Genomic DNA, 15,453 nt, shown 5'->3' on the forward strand with positions numbered 1-15,453 from the left:
GGCAACCTTGTCTTACCGAACTGTGAATATTGATCGGGTGACTGAGTTGTCCGTTGACACTGATTCTTGACGTGCTATTCGTCAGTATGTTTTTCACGGAGGCTATAATTTTCTGTGGGAAGTGCACGGATGTCATACACCGGAACAGGTACGAATGATTAACTTTATCAAAGGCTTTTTCAAAGTCAAGCGACATCGGGCACAGCGAATGTTGCAGGCTTCCGATATCGCTATAATGTCTCTGTAGTCGCATAAGGTCTGAAATATCGTTCTATCCTTTCGCACACTTGTCTGGTAAGCTGCTGTCACTGTAAGAATAACTGAATTAAACCTTTGCATCATGATACGGGTGAAGATTTTATAATCACTATTGAGAAGTGTTATGGGTCGAAGATTCTCCACGGTCTTGCCTCTCGGTGTTTTGGGGACTAAGACCACTGTACCTTCACAGAATTCCTTCGGAAGGGCAGGGTCGGCATTTAGTATTTCATTGCAGACGAGGGTCAATTTAGCAATTATCTGTTCGCGAAAAGTTTGATAAAATTCAGCGGGTAGCCCATCTGGTCCAGGTGATTTATTCTTTGGACTCCTCGAGATGCCATCTTCGACGTCTTCGTCCGTTATTCTTGCTGCGAGCACATCAGCTTCTTCTGGAGTGAGTCGCTCTGTCGTCCTAGCAGTGAGAGCTTGCTGCGCTGTTTCATCTGTCTGTGTGTTGGCCAGCAATCCACTAAAGTGTCGATGGATCTCGTCTCGTACTGCAGCTTGATCTGCCAAGAGTCTCCCGTCTGAAGTTTTGAGTTCCGTCAGAATTTTCCGTTTTTGTCTTTTGTTCTCTTGGAGGATGTGGTACATCGATGTTGTTTCTTCTCGTGTACCGTTCTGCAAACGCGTTCGTATTTTAGAACCTTCGAGATGGTGTCTCTGCAGGGTGAGCAATTTTGCTTTTATTCTGTTGATTTGCCCATAGTTTGTTATGATTGTAGCATCCCGAACGCACAAGTCTCTCAGACAGCTGAAGTAAAAGTCTAATGTCCGCTTCCGCCAGGCGACTTTTTCACGGGAGTAAGTTTTCATTGTCTTTATTATTGCGGGCTTCGCGCAGTTTAGCCACCAATTCAGCGCCGTACCGTACAAGTGGAACTTCCTCTCACATTCTGCCCAAGTGGTGTGGAAGGCGGCGTGACATCCAGGATCCGAAAGATGAGCAACGTTTAGCTTCCACTGACCTCTCGCCCTGTAAGTACCTTGTCTCTCTAAATTTATCGTACATATGTACGCGATGTGATCAGAGAAAATAGTGGGCCATAGCTCGGACTGTAAAACGTGTTTCCTTAAATTGGACGTTGCGTAAATCCTGTCGATACGACTGGCAGAATGGCTGGTGATATAGGTGGAACCTAGCTGATCACCATGTTTTAGTTCCGAAGTATCTAACAGATGGAATTCTCTGACGATGTTCTCCAGCTCCAGAGATTTGTTAAAATTTGGCGTCTGATCTTTGGGACTCAGCACGCAATTAAAGTCACCCGAAAATATTATTTGTTCAAATCGCACCGCGAAAAGGGGGGCAATGTCCTCCTTGAAAAATTCGGCCCTGCGGTGCTTGTTTCCGGTTCCTGACGGGACACATATGTTGATAAACCTGGTGTTGATTATCGTAACAGCGAGACCTCTACTGTTCGGCAGTTTCGTCACGTCTGTAAGTAGGATCCCCTCTTTAGTCATAATAGCTGTGCCGAGGCTATTGTCATTGCCAGGATTGATGACGGCGTTGTAGCCAGTGATGTCGTCCAAACGGATAGCCGTTACTTCTTGCAGCATTAAGATGTCAACATCAGCGGCGTACAGAAAATCTTGGAGATTTCTCAGATTGAGGGTGCTGCTAATTTTATTTATATTCGAGGTCGCAAACCTATACGCCTGCAAGGACGACATGTCGACTATACCGTGTCAGGTGGGATACTGTTTGCCAGGTGAAGTGGATGTTTGCTCTACTTAGAAGAAGTCGGCATCATCATCTTCTGCGCGAGCGTCTTTGGTGGTGGTTTGTTGCCGGGTGGACACATCTTGTCGACGGTAGGGTGCCGTCCGTCCCGAACGTTGTGGTATGTCAGCCATCTCTGCATCACGGTTTTGCTCCTCCATGTCGTCCGCCCAATCTCGCGTGCACGTAACTTCCCGCGTGTCCGTTTTTGGTACAGGTGGAGGGTCCTTCGGACTAGCTGTACCGCCTGGAATGTGGATTCCACGGTCGGGTTCAGTGTCCTCGTTTCGGGTCTTCGTTTTTGTTGTTCGATCTTCCAGAGGAGCTGCTTGTGTCGTCTCCGCCAATTCTTGGCCTATCTGTTTCGCCTTTTCACGCAAGATTGGCGCGATTTCTGCTGCTCCCTGACGGGCTATTCGACGTTTCTTCCGTTTCTTTGGTGAAACAGTTGTAGGCTGCTGGTCATTATCCTCCGATGTTGCAACTGTGTCCTCTTTGTGGTGCCCGACTTCTTCGAGTGGTTTGCACACGCCTTCTTCTGCCGTCTCAGCCTGGTCTCGTTCTGCACACCTGTCAGTTTCCTCGTCTTGTGAGTGTGCTGGACCTGTAGCTTCTGTGCTGCTAGTATCCACGGCTACGGTACCATCGGGAACGTCGGCATAAGCAACTACCGCCCTGTCGAAACACATATCTGGGGCGACGTCACTGCGAATTGCGGCGGCGTACGTCACGGGTAGCGTGGCGGGTCCCGCTCCCCAGTCGCCAGTTGCGTCACACGCCGTTGAACACACTGCGCGCGGACGTGTTGGGTCGAACCACAACCCGAGCAGGTTCTCGGCTGGCCATCGTAAATGATGATCGCTCGATAACCACCAATCCAGAGATACGATGGGATATGTTTCAGCATGTCAATCTTAACTTGCCCGACTCCATTTAATACTGGATACTTGTGCGAGCTAGACCATTTTTCGGCGACATTGCTGATAATGGCGCCATAGTCTCTCAGTTTGTTGTTAATCTCCTCGGGCGTTATTTCAAAGGGGAGCTCAAAGATTCGAACCGTTCTTATTCCCATTCCGGCACGCGAAACCGTGACCTGCCCTATGTGTCCGTCTGAATGTTTGAATTTTGCCACCCCACCACATGTTTCCACAATTTGGTCGCACTTGTCAGCACTGGATAACTTAAGGAACACAGTCGGACTGACAATCGACAGGTGAATTCCAATCAATTCATCCACTTTGATCTGAAAAGTTTCTTCGATAAATGCCTCAACTTAGTAAGATTTCGGTCGGGCGTAGCTCGGATCGAAAATCAAAGTATCGCGTCGCGTTGTCTGTTCCATTATGTCGTTCTAGAATGTGATCGTGGACTACGACTGACGCAGGAAGCGCGCACTCACCACACAGCGCCGGCCGCTCGCAGCGACGACGTAAACACCGCAGCAGCCGCTCCGCACGGCCGGCGGCGGCGGACTGTCCATCTGAGCCACCGCGGGCACAGAGGATAGTGCGTCAACACATTTTCAACATGTCCCCAATGAAGTACATCGACGCCTGTTTGCAGCTAGGGTGTCCATCTAATTATCATTTTATTTCTAGCAAAGCTGCACGGTCATCCACGGTAACTGTTCTTTCGGGAACAGATACTACCGTCATATTAGTTAAAATATGGCTTCCCGGCCATTGACCTTCTTGTGCGAACGCACACGCTATGCCCGAACTCGTACGGGACTTGGTAGATTAATCTGCCACTACTAATGGCTATGATGGGCAAACATCTATTAGGCGCACTACGAATGTAGTGGCGTGGACATGTTGGGAATGTCGATCTCGCGGGGAGCGTGCAAGGGATAAGTCCCTGCAGACACACTATGCTCTGTGCCCGCGGTGGCTCAGGTGGATGGAGCGTCTGCCATTTAAGCAGGAGATCACAGGTTCGAGTCCTGGTCGGGACACACATTTTCAACATGTCCCCAATGAAGTACATCAACGCCTGTTTGCAGCTAGGGTGTCCATTTAATTATCATTTCATTCCTAGCAAAGCTGCATGATCATCCACGGTAACTTTTCTTTCGGGAACAGATACTACCGTCATATATAGTTAGATATTTAAAATATTCAGTTGGATTGAAGCCGACAAAATTGCCCATATTTGAAACTACCCAGAGAAAAAGTAAGTTGCTAGAGCCACTGTTAGCAAATGTCTGCAGTGAGTTCCTAATTGCTAATGTGGAAATTTACCATAGATGCCCTATAGTAATCAAGAGGTTCATTTCCTTTATACTTATCACCCTGGCATGTGAGTCTTAAGTGAAGAACAATATTGAAACTCTTATCATTGACACTCGATTCGAATTTCTTCAGAGTCGCTTGTATTATGAAGCAGTTTGGCAGTCAGAAATCGAGATCTATGAATATTAACACAACTTTCTGTGTCGAGCTACCAAGAGGACTTGATGTGTAAAAGTTTTCTTCCAATTTCGTTACAGATTTTTTTTCTGGAAATTCGCAGCTCCATAAAATAAATCAGAAAAAAAAACTTGCACACGCTGATCCCTGCCGCGGTTAGAACTGACGACTCATTTAGCCGTTGCGACACGAGATACGGGCGGGGGCACGGGGCTACGGACACACTGCTGCCAGCACGCCCCTCTCATCATGGTATTAGTCGCTCAGCCTTATAACGAATCGTGAACGATTGTAGAAGTTGCCACTTACGTGAAGAATAGTATTTCTTTAGCCAAAAAATTGAATTTGCTGTGTCAGTGTCTAGGGGTTATATAGCAAGAGGCATTCGGATGGAAAGGGAATATCAAGTGGATTTAGCGAGTCAATTCAGTACCATACGTGGAAGTGATTGCACTGTCACAGTGTCGCCAAATTTTTATGACTATGTTGCTAATTCTCAGTTGTGCTAGTGCGACCGAACCGCTGAATCTTTCCATCAGTAAATGGGGTATGTTCTCCACTGACTCGGTTGTTTTAACCCCCTCCACTGACGGAATGACCCACTTCCCAATTCCGTATGTATAAAACCAATACGGACTTGTAGCTGTCACGCCTTTGCGCTTACTGCTACGTATTTTAACTGTAAATAGCTCAGTCCCAATGGTAAGAGGCAGTAGTGAATTCACGTAGTTAATATTTGAATCCAGCACAGCTGCCACAAGCTCAGCTCACTTTTACTCCACTCCTACCCTCGCCATTGCACCACATTAACTAGGTGCTACGTGGACCTTGCTAAATTCACTTGCGTATACATTTTTGACCGTTACTCGCCAGTATTTACCTAATGATTAGTACACTCCTAACCGGACTATTTCCCTAAGAGCTGTGATGATTGAACGGGTTCGATCCACGGCCTACAGTGCCCTACAGTTCACACGGTAACACTGCCTACCTGACCCACTTAACTTGGTAGTGAGCTTATGTATCCAATCACCACTGCTAGCAGCAGTGGATAATCCTATCAGCACGACGAGAGCAGCAGACTTACCGTCGAATCCTCCTGAAAATACTTATAACTACGGTCGCCAGCTCTGAAGGAGCAAAAGAATAAATCAATTTTTGGCTCGTTTCAAAGTGAAATGGCATGAGTTGAATTTAAACTTAATTCTGAATATTACTATTTCTGATCATTCTAGATGATTCTACAAAGCAAATACTCTCTCAATTTCTGTGAGTTGGCTTGGTATTTACTACCAAGACAGTTTATGCAACTTCGGTTAACAAAATTCTATCCTTCAACTTATTTAATGATTTTGGATATTACTCTTTGGACCATTGATACAGAATTAGTTAAGTGACTTTACTTGAAAGGTTGCTCAGAAAAATTTAAGTAACTGTAAATAGGCGACTCATTCTGGTGTGACCATTGCTCTTTTCAACATTCTTATACGCTAAAGTATTCTACAACCAAAAGAATTGTAAATGAAAGAGGCGATGGTGGCCTCAGTCTGATTTCACTATACTATGTTTGAGGTTACTACACTTTACAATGAACAACATGCGTCGTAATTTTACTCATTACTATATTCTGTCCTCTGCACTTGCATAAAAGAAAACTGGTATTCTCCTTTTACATGTGTACATAGTTCGACTTAACAATTGCAAGCAGTCTTGCCTTGGGTAGACGTGTCGGTGCTGGTGGTGAGATGCATGTGGCTAACGCAGCTCTTCACGCCTCATGCCCTTAATGGCGGCTGGAACTATGAGCTGTAGCACTCGTATAAGCTACTGCACGTCCGCCATAAAATCTGGGCACAGAAACTCTGACAATCAGCCCCAGTGGCATAAAGGCGGCTTCAACAACCGTTCGTCGCGTTTTACTCCAAAAACGGCGACGATATTCGCCTCTTCGCTGTTGCACAATCACTTTTGCGTGAGCACAGTTACGCACGTCCGATCACATCAACACTCCCCAGGCCATTCCACTGTTCAGTCCCTGTGTCTCCAGCTACCCCTAGCTACGCTCGTATCACCAAGAGTGGGGGCGTTCCCCTACCACCTTTTTACCGAAATCATATAGTATTTAAGAATATTTATATTTACTACCCTGGAGTCCATACCAGTCATAATAATTTACTACTAGCGCTTTACAACATTAAATTATACAGTAATAACTTATAATTACCAAGAAAAAGAATACATTTGACTCTGAGAGCATAGTGCATTGTCTGACAGGCAGCGCTAATTCCCAGTTTCGCCAATAGATGGCATCAGGGTGCACTCCCTGGCAGTCTCACACAAGCGCGCCCGTTTCCGACGCGCGGGCTCCAAATTACTGTCAGCCCACCATCATTTCAGTTCCGTTACACTAGGAACAGCTCTGTAGCGGAATGCGAGGAGAATCCCGTGCTCGTGTCATTGGCGGATATGGAGAAGAGGTGCGTTTTCTCCCACCAGCTGTGTCAAACATTCAGGTGTATAAACTTCCATCACGATTACAGTTTCCCACAAAATATATACGAATAAAACACTTACCCTGTTGCTTTGTGACAAAAGATTATTTCAGTACAATAAAAAGTCTTTGGAAATCAACTTTTTCCGCCTATCACGAAAAGTAAGATAACAAACACTTTGCACCTTGAAATCGGTTGCATCTATGTGCAGTCTTGTGATTATACTAGTAGCGTTTCATGAATTGCACGAGAATGTAGAAAAATATTGGTGGGAATGGAAGCTATAAGAAACACAGTTAACTAATTAGTCTGTGCCACGTAATAATACATTTGAAAATTCAGAAGAGAAGGAACTAAAAATTATGCCCACTAAGACAGTAACTAAAGTGCACATGCGAGCACTGTGCAGATCTGCGCTTTTGCATCTTCAGATCTATACGAATAATGTATACTAACCAGCGTATACATTGATCTTTTTTAGTTTTCTAATGATGAGCTGCATCCACACCCATGAGTCTGATTGTTTCTTTGTATCCTTCCATCTACTATCTTTGTGTGTTATTGCTCGGTGTTGAAAAACAAAAAAGTTATGCCTGCTTCCTCGAGGTATTAGAACGAGGCCGCAACAAGGCTAACAAAGTATTATCAAGATACATTGAGACGCCAATTTGTCTGTCGTCATGGTGTTAAGTCGACAGATGTAGTTGGATATTATTGCCTGCATCACCGGCATCCCATTGTTGTCTTCTCTTACTGAGATTTTCATATTACCATGAACACAAGACGCCGAGATAGATGTGTATATTCTCCGTGACGAAACATCCCACATTCCATTCACCCTGATCCACTCTTCACGTGCATCGGCAGCAATGAGCGATAGGAAAGCTATTGTGAGACGAATAACATTGAAAATGGTAGTAATAACAAATCAGGGAACAATTGACAGGAATGGGGGAAAGAAATACAGTAGAAGAAGAATGGGTAGCTTTGAGGGATGAAGTAGTGAAGGCAGCAGAGGATCAAGTAGGTAAAAAGACGAGGGCTAGTAGACATCCTTGGGTAACAGAAGAAATATTGAATTTAATTGATGAAATGAGAAAATATAAAAATGCAGTAAATGAAGCAGGCAAAAAGGAATACAAACGTCTCAAAAATGAGATCGACAGGAAGTGCAAAATGGCTAAGCAGGCATGGCTAGAGGACAAATGTAAGGATGTAGAGGCGTATCTCACTAGGGGTAAGATAGATACTACCTACAGGAAAATTAAAGAGACTTTTGGAGACAAGAGAACCAGTTGTATGAACATCAAGAGCTCAGATGGAAACCCAGTTCTAAGCAAAGAAGGGAAAGCAGAAAGGTGGAAGGAGTATATAGAGGGTCTATACAAGGGCGATGCACTTGAGGACAATATTATGGAAATGGAAGAGGATGTAGATGAAGATGAAATGGGAGATACGATACTGCGTGAAAAGTTTGACAGAGCACTGAAAGCTCTGACTCGAAACAAGGCCCCCGGAGTAGACAACATTCCATTGGAACTACTGACGGCCTTGGGAGAGCCAGTCCTGACAAAACTCTACCATCTGGTGAGCAAGATGTATGAAACAGGCGAAATACCCTCAGACTTCAAGAAGAATATAATAATTCCAACCCCAAAGAAAGCAGGTGTTGACAGATGTGAAAATTACCGAACAATCAGTTTAATAAGCCACAGCTGCAAAATACTAACAGGAATTCTTTACACACAAATGGAAAAACTAGTAGAAGCCGACCTCGGGGAAGATCAGTTTGGATTCCGTAGAAATACTGGAACACGTGAGGCAATACTGACCTTATGACTTATCTTAGAAGAAAGATTAAGGAAAGGCAAACCTACGTTTCTAGCATTTGTAGACTTAGAGAAAGCTTTTGACAATGTTGACTGGAATACTCTCTTTCAAATTCTAAAGGTGGCAGGGGTAAAATACAGGGAGCGAAAGGCTATTTACAATTTGTACAGAAACCAGATGGCAGTTACAAGAGTCGAGGGACATGAAAGGGAAGTAGTGGTTGGGAAGGGAGTGAGACAGGGTTGTAGCCTCTCCTTGATGTTATTCAATCTGTATATTGAGCAAGCAGTAAAGGAAACAAAAGAAAAATTCGGGGTAGGTATTAAAATCCATGGAGAAGAAATAAAAACTTTGAGGTTCGCCGATGACATTGTAATTCTTTCAGAGACAGCAAAGGACTTGGAAGAGCAGTTGAACGGAATGGATGGTGTCTTGAAGGGAGGATATAAGATGAACATCAACAAAAACAAAACGAGAATAATGGAATGTAGTCGAATTAAGTCGGGTGATGTTGAGGGTATTAGATTAGGAAATGAGACACTTAAAGTAGTAAAGGAGTTTTGCTATTTGGGGAGCAAAATAACTGATGATGGTCGAAGTAGAGAGGATATAAAATGTAGACTGGCAATGGCAAGGAAAGCGTTTCTGAAGAAGAGAAATTTGTTAACATCGAGTATAGATTTAAGTGTCAGGAAGTCATTTCTGAAAGTATTTGTATGGAGTGTAGCCATGTATGGAAGTGAAACATGGACGATATATAGTTTGGACAAGAAGAGAATAGAAGCTTTCGAAATGTGGTGCTACAGAAGAATGCTGAAGATTAGATGGGTAGATCACATAACTAATGAGGAGGTATTGACTAGGATTGGGGAGAAGAGAAGTTTGTGGCACAACTTGACCAGAAGAAGGGATCGGTTGGTAGGACATGTTCTGAGGCATCAAGGGATCACCAATTTAGTATTGGAGGGCAGCGTGGAGGGTAAAAATCGTAGGGGGAGACCAAGAGATGAATACACTAAGCAGATTCAGAAGGATGTAGGTTGCAGTAGGTACTGGGAGATAAAGAAGCTTGCACAGGATAGAGTAGCATGGAGAGCTGCATCAAACCAGTCTCAGGACTGAAGACCACAACAACAACAACAAATCAGTAATCAAGGATGTTTACTGCAGTACAGACGATTAACAAAATAACCAAGAAAGGCTGAGTGTTTAATCGGCCCACTGCATAGGTGTTCTTACCACTTTGTTACTGAATTCTGTTCTGGTTGTTTTCATAGAGAAAAGAAAGAATCCTGTAGCCATACATATCGCTAGTTCAACGAGATATTACCTATCAACTATCCTTGCTTTACATCACGAGACGAACATGGCATCACCGAGCTGATATTTGAAATACATTTCTGTTTTCTCTCTGTTGCTCTCTTTTTCTTTTTCTTTTTATTTTAATTTTTTGAGAAAAGCATCAAGAAGCGCGAGTAATAAGCAAGTAGGCATGTAATCTATTTACAGTTAGTTTCATCGGGTTATATAATGCAAACATACACCTTTTAAGTGTATTATTGCGTAATGCCAATTGTTGATAGTCTATTCGTGAGCTTGCGCACATTCAGTGGGGTGAAACCTATCACAGAAGCAAGCAAAACACAAATATATCTTGCCCCATGCGCAACACACAAACGAAACCTCGCTGCACTGACATATTTTCTGATATATTGCTCGGAAAACATATCTGATTCGTGTTGCTAAATACAGCTGTATTAGATATCAATGTGGATGCATACCAAGTGTATAAAAGTGTATCTTGAAATACACAGAAAGGCACAAAGTTGTAGTCGACTGAAACATAGACATGAGCAAGATTGTAGCATCGTCGTCTCCCACCTTGACAACTCGAACGGTGACAGTGCTCGGTCGCTTACTTACGTTTACTGATATCAAAGCTACACCATGAAAACACAAAAATGTTAATAACCTGAAGATCATTAGCTTTGGAACCCGTAGTAAAGTAAAGCAGTCATCAGTCGGAAGATTGATTTGAACACCACAGTGCTTTAATAGGCACGGTCCTGTTGGAGGTGCTATGTCGTTGCTTTCCTCCGACCATTGAGTTGACGTGCCTAGACAGTTAATAGGGGAACCTACCGTTTAACGTGGCTATCGGACAACAGTGCAACGGGAGATAAAATTCGTGGGACTGTCCAGGGATCAGTTTTCCGCCATGTAGCCACCTCTGTAGCTTCTGCTTGGCATTAAAATTAAGGATCTCTCGTTTGTGCCTGCGTTGGCACTTGCGCGTCCCTGCACCAAAATAAAGAGAACTGAATTGAATGTAGTGCCTTCAAGTTCGCATAAACAGAAAAGGAGAAAAATTAAACAACGTAAATGGTCTCTCTTTGATGCCTCAACCTTCATTGCCATTATGCATCTTATGACATACAGTGGAAGGTCATGTTGAAAATCAGGTAAAACGAACAGTGAGGTTGTCAGTAAAAGCACATTACTGTTGTCAGTATGATGTTGCCTGTAATGATAAAGGGCCCGTTTGATCAGGCGCATTTTAGACAGAATTGGAAGAGAGAGCACTACTAAATTCTAAAATCCGTATGCGTTGCATACACACAGAAATTATTGTTACAGTTTACTTATGGAGCCCAATGGGTTAATTGCGTATTTTCCGGTGAGAAAGAGCACTGGCAAATAGTCTTCGCTACATTAGGTTACTTAAACTGATGTCACTGTGAGCTAGAATTTATGGTCAGCGATTAAGTGTAAGGTCAATGGGTCGGATGCGGGTTTTGCAACTGTGAAATACTTTCCCACATTACAGAAGCCAATATTAAATTTGAACTAATGTTGCGAAAACATGCTAATGTTGGATAGCTTAGAATGAAAATCTTTCTGTTTATTGCAAAGGAAAACAATTTATTTTCTAAAACATTCTCTGTCATACACAACTTGAAACAGGTCACGTCGACCAAATCATATGGAAGAACTGACAGCGACATATATCGGAAGGCAGTAAGATCCACTGACTTTTGGTTTGGCAGTATTCGACAGCCATTTCTAGGCGCAAGTAAATGAAAGACAGCGCGTTTTTGTTATCAAGTGACGTCTTCATCAATTACTTCAGTTTTAATGTAATCTACGTGTTATTGCTGATGTTTGATATTAACATGAAAAGAATTCCGTAGACAGGGCAACTTGGGCAACTACTTCTATAATGACCAAAACGCATTAAATGATGTTCAAGCACATGTGTTCCAGCAGCGGTATGAAGAAAATGATAATAGTAATGATGGTAATAATCGAATTATCCGGTAACTTCACACTTCAAAGTGGATTTTCTGTAACTAAAAAATTTGCTGAATTAGTGAAAATTTCAAAATGCTTCACATCGAGGCTATGATGCCTAGAAGAGTCTTTACATCCTGCTGACATGAGAATTGCATAATCTCCTTGTCAGAAGCTTGCTTCTACTTAACCATTTAATAGACTCGCATATTTTCCACCGTGGCTAATGTTGTAAGCTAAGCATATGATCCGTTACAGCACACTCCTGGGACTGGGAAATGTGGCCACAATGGTCTGGTGGAACCATGGAGGTAAGAATAAGGGGAGATGGCGCTACGTATCCCAGCCGTACTACGTTTTGAAGCCATGGGGGCGTGGCTCGCTGCCATGACACTCTGACCAAAACATTGCCAGTGTGCTATAGTGCTGCGTGTATTACAGTCGCTAATTGCACCATATACACATGTGACGTCATCAGATTGGTTGTTTCAAAGTTTTTGTTTAACATAAAATCTCGTAAAGGCGAAATTCCGCGTTTCTTCTGATTAAAAATAGTTTTTAATGTAATATTACAAATAGCTAGCCTTCAATGTAAGCGATACAATTTTGTTAATTCAGTAATAAACGTGTATCACAAACTAAATAATAGAAACTGAAAACTAAGTTAGCTATACCCTCCCTCCAAAGCCCCATAAATACATCTTGTTTGTAATACGTACTGGGACATTTCAGTTACGTTACACTACTGGGAAACACTGTTCATTACCACCAATATTTACTGAAATAAGATACATAGAATGGCAAATCTACACAGTGTCCTGTTTAGGCCTATACTTTACGCCAGTTAATGTAGTGTTAGCTTTTAATTTGGTACATGATGAAGACAAAGTGAGTTACTCAACACTTCGATTATCGACAATACGTACGTATTATACTGAAACGTGAACTTGAAAACCAAAAATTTAATTATTTGAATTAACATACCTTTTGCAAATGTTTTGGGTGTGTAGGGAAAACTGAAGGTACAGCATTTTATCGGAGCCTTACTGTTTTAAGGGAAGTTCGGTCTATGTCCTCTTCTCGGGAATGCTGAGAACATATAGTGCTCCATTTGGACGCACGCCAATTCTTCCTCCTCACGGCATTCTCCCACAGAGCTTTCCGACTTTCATTTTCAGGAAATCTAAAATCATTCAGGAGAAAAAACACGCTATAGTACAAATACCGATGTAGCACACGTTCATTCACAATGAAGTTGTAAAATCACACTTAATGAGACAACTTACACATGAAATGTTATTCCCTTCGATTTCGCATCACAATCAGAATGATTCGTACATCCGAACAGCACACAAGTCACCATAATAGCGCAAAATCCTTCCAAAAGCGAGCGACAAGCCTAAACACACAAGCTTACAGCAGCAATGTTTTGGTCAGATTGAGATGGCTACCCTCGGCTTCACATAGCTTCACAGCTGTGACGTCACGGTGTCTCCCTCTATTCTTACCTCCATGGGTGGAACGCACTATCACAGGTGAAATGCGTGGGTTCAGGCATTTACTTTTAAAAGGCACAAACAGATTTACTTTACCTCTGGTAACCTAAAGAAAAAGACGTCATAACTCAGAATCCGCATTAAACATCACGTTCCTTCATTACCAATTGGGCAGAGCCGGTTTACGCTGGGAAATGACATAGGCGGAAGTCATGGCAAACAGAAATACTGTCGCCAGTAAACTCACTTATATTTAAAAATTTTATTTTATTTGATGAACCGACAGCCATTTAAAGGAACAGGGCTCTTATTTTACTTTTACTTGTCTCACTCCCTTCCCAATTGCTGCTTCCCTTTCATGCCCCTCGACTCTTATAACTGCCATCTGGTTTCTGTACTACAACTTATAAATAGCCTTTCGCTCCCTGTATTTTACCCCTCACCCCCTGGTTGCTCCTCTCCTCTCCCATCCCCGCCCCCTGCCACGTCTTCACCGTTGTGTCCCCCTACCCTCCATCTCTACACCCTACATCTCCTTTCCCAAGGTGGCTTCCATCAACTCCCCCTCCCGGATGATGCCCTCTCTCCCTCCATTTATCCCTCCTATCAACTCTGATCCTCACTCCCCCTCCTTTCCTCTGTCCTTTCCCTGGGCTCCCTCTTCCCCCCCTTCCGTCCTGTTTTCTCCCCACTAAACCTCTCCCTACCTCACTTCTCCCCCCCCCCCCCGAGTCCTTTTGTATTCCCCTCCTCTGCCTACCCCACTCCCTGTTGCGTCTGCCCAGCGCCCCCCACCCCTCTTATGGGTCCTCATCCTCCATCAGCTCCTTTCCCGGCTCCCCCCTTTTTTTATTTTCCCATCATCTGTCCAGTTTCCCCCCACCTGCTCTCGGCTGTAGTATGTCACATTTGCCAACTTTTTAGTGCAGTGTTCCAGTGACTGTTCAGTGTTGTTCGTCTTTCTCGTGTTGCGAACAGAAACCATGCTGTCACTGGGTGTGAATTTTATGTCTTTTGCAAACAGAAACCAGACTGTCGCCGTGTTTTTTAATTGTCTGTCTACTGTTTTCCCTGTCTGCTTTGTATGTATTTTCTTAGCGTCATCATCCCTCTGTTCTTTGTTTTAAGTTCCACGATTTCTTTTCGCCATGTTACTCTTTAAGTCTCCGATTTTATCGCCTGTTTTTATTATTTAATCTCTTCATCTTTCTAACAAAGTCTGTAGGCTGAAGAGCAGCCTACTAAGCTGCTGCCAGCCCGCCCCCTTCGGGGGGAGTTGAAATTCAATAAAAAAAAAAAAAAAAAATAAAATAAAATAAAAAAAAAAGAAGAAGAAAAAAGAAAAACAAAAACAAAAACTGTATTTTACCCCTGCCACCTTCAGAATTTGAAAGAGAGTATTACAGTCAACATTGTCAAAAGCTTTTTCTAAGTCTACAAATGCTAGAAACGTAGGTTTGCCTTTCCTTAATCTATTTTCTAAGATAAGTCATAGGGTCAGTATTGCCTCATGTGATCCAACATTTCTGCGGAATCCAAACTGATCTTCCCCGAGGTTTGCTTCTACCAGTTTTTCCATTTGTCTGTAAAGAATTCGTGTTAGTATTTTGCAGCCGTGGCTTATTAAACTGATATTTTGGTAATTTTAATATCTGTCAACACCTGCTTTCTTTGAGATTGGAATTATTACATTATTCTTGAAGTCTGAGGGTATTTCGCCTGTCTCATACATCTTGCTCACCAGATGGTAGAGCTGTTTAAGGGCTGGCTCTCCCAAGGCTATCAGTACTTCTAATGGAATGTTGTCTACTCCCGGGGCCTTGTTTCGACTCAGGTCTTTCAGTGCTCTGCCAAACTCTTCACGCAGTATCATATCTCCCATTCCATCTTCATCTACATCCTCTTCCATTTCCATAATATTGTCCTCAAGAACATATCTCTTGTAT

The sequence above is a fragment of the Schistocerca cancellata genome, chromosome 3 (genome assembly GCF_023864275.1).
Source record: "Schistocerca cancellata isolate TAMUIC-IGC-003103 chromosome 3, iqSchCanc2.1, whole genome shotgun sequence".
Taxonomy (NCBI): domain Eukaryota; kingdom Metazoa; phylum Arthropoda; class Insecta; order Orthoptera; family Acrididae; genus Schistocerca; species Schistocerca cancellata.